Source organism: Narcine bancroftii, chromosome 8 (assembly GCF_036971445.1).
Source record: "Narcine bancroftii isolate sNarBan1 chromosome 8, sNarBan1.hap1, whole genome shotgun sequence".
Taxonomy (NCBI): domain Eukaryota; kingdom Metazoa; phylum Chordata; class Chondrichthyes; order Torpediniformes; family Narcinidae; genus Narcine; species Narcine bancroftii.
The window spans coordinates 30,483,328-30,485,555 of record NC_091476.1 but is presented as its reverse complement, the minus strand read 5'-3'; the positions used below and the strand labels follow the sequence as shown (position 1 = coordinate 30,485,555).

General features: G+C 45.3%; 1 long non-coding RNA gene across 23 annotated transcripts in view; it reads left to right on the top strand.

The window, feature by feature from the left end:
* LOC138740571 (uncharacterized) overlaps nucleotides 1-2,228 on the top strand; it is a 589,788-nt gene that overhangs the window by 94,383 nt on the left and 493,177 nt on the right. The gene's annotated exons all lie outside the window — the stretch shown is intronic.

Below are 2,228 nucleotides of genomic sequence, written 5' to 3'. Positions count from 1 at the left end.
GGATACTTTCAAATGGCCTTTGTGACATGTGTGTTACACTTTTCAGGCATCGCAATGACTGTGGGATTGATTGTTTTACATATATTATATTCTGATACATGTTTCAGGGCTTCCTGGTGAAATTTTGGAACTACTAGATTTGCTTAGCCATTTTCACCATTCCCTCCTTTCCAGAGTGTGTCAAAGAGTGTATATATGTTAGGAGTAATGGTAAAAAGGTATCAGGTACACAAACTTGTACGACAGGGGTGAGCCAAAGACCCATGGCACAGTTGATAGCACACCCCTGTCGTTTCTACTCAGTATGTTGCGAGGTAGAGGTAACCCTCTGCATTTGAATTACCTCACCTATGTCAGGCATTGCCGGTCTATTTATCATTTGTTTCATCTCCCCAGGGTAACGAGGAGGTGCCGTCCTCTTGCTACCTCATCTGCTAAGGCATTGGCCAGGGTTACAGCATTGCTACTGTTAGTGTGGGTGTCACATTTAATGACAGCCAGAGAGGTGAGAAGGGAAAATGGTCTGTATGAGATTTTGAATGAAAAGGGAATACTTAATCTGGGTCCCTGAGGATGTTAGGCACCCCTTGTGTTGCCACAAAGCCCAAAGTCGTGCACCACCCAAAAAGCATATCTGGAGTCAGTATAAATGTTCAGAGGTTGTCCCTGACCGAGAATGCTGGCACCGTTTAGGTAAATAATTGCTTTTTGGGCAGAAGTGTGTGCTTGGAAAGCTACTGCTTCAATGATCTTGGAGGTTCCTTTAGTGATGACCTACCCCAACTTCTTTTGGCCAAGTTCATTCACATCGGCTGATCAGTCTACAAATTAAATGTTGGCTCCTGTCTTGTTCTTTTGGGGGATGGGTGAGGAAAACAGACAGGTTGATTGTAGTACAATCGTGTGAAGTCAGGTTGGGGTTTGACAGAAGTGAAATTTCATAATGACTCAGCCTTGCTTGGATAAGGTTGCCTGTCTGTTCAGAAATCAGCAATGTAGCAACAGAATGCTGATTGTCGACTTCAACCAGCTGATGAAGCGTGGTGTTGGCAGCTGCCATTACAATGGCATGTAAGGCTGGGAGTATTTGAGTACACCGAGAGAGTGACGCATTCTTCCTTTAATGTGACATACAGTTAAAAGGGGTGAACATACTGTGACGTACTGCAGCCGGTGCTGAGGCCAAGGCCGTCTTTAAAACCAAAAATGAAGCCTCTTGCTCTTCTGTCAAAGTCAAGTTTGGCTCTGGTTAGGGGAGATAGGTGTTTGGAATGGAGCGCAATGTCGAGCATCATGTAGATCAAGGGTAACCTCAAAATTTTTCTCTGCCCCCCCCCCCCCCCCCACCCTCCACAGGGTGTGTAGAGGGTGATCATAGATTACCTTAGACTTCTGGCTGAGTGCAGGGGGTGTGTGGTTTGCAGAAGTTTACTAATCCCAGAAAGGCTTGCATTTGTTTTGGAGCCTGTGGGTGGTCAAACCTTGCAATAGGTTCCAGGCAAGTGGGTGTCAGTTGTCTCTCCATAGCACTCAGAATTTAACCTACCACTGTCCTCTGGTTACTTTATTTTTGTGAGATCACGTATCCTCAGTTGTCCAGTGCATTCAGCAGAATGAACGTGTCCTCTTGGTTTTCATCCTCCTCAGGGCTGGCCACCAGTCCATCATCAATGTATTGTATCACAGTGGATTCCCGGGGGAAACACAATTCTCCCAGCTGCTGTTGTAATATCTGGGAAAAATAAGGTTGCGGAGTGCACAAAACCCTGTGGTAATCTGGTCCATGTATGCTGCTGTCTTTCGTAGGAAAATACAAATAAGTATTGGGTGTCCCAGTGTAGTGGGATTGCGAAGAAAGCATGCTGTAAATCTACCACTGTAAAGATGACAGTGTCCGCCAGTACCTGATTTAATATAGTGCCAGGGTTAGGGACAATTGGGGCCATAAGTACGACAATATCATTTATGGCACGCAAGTCTTGTACTAGATACCAATCAGACCTCCCTGTCTTGGGAATATAGGCGTGTTGCATGGTGATTTGCAGGGACTAAAATGTCCTGAGCCAACAGGGATTAGCTGAATTCTTTCCTTCAGCTCTGTCTTAAGTGAGTACTGGGATATAGATGGTAGTTTCACCAAAGGCTTTAAAGCCAGTTCAACTGGGGTGTACTACAATCAACCTGTCTGTTTTCCTCACCCATCCCCCAAAGACTGGGGTGTAATTCAT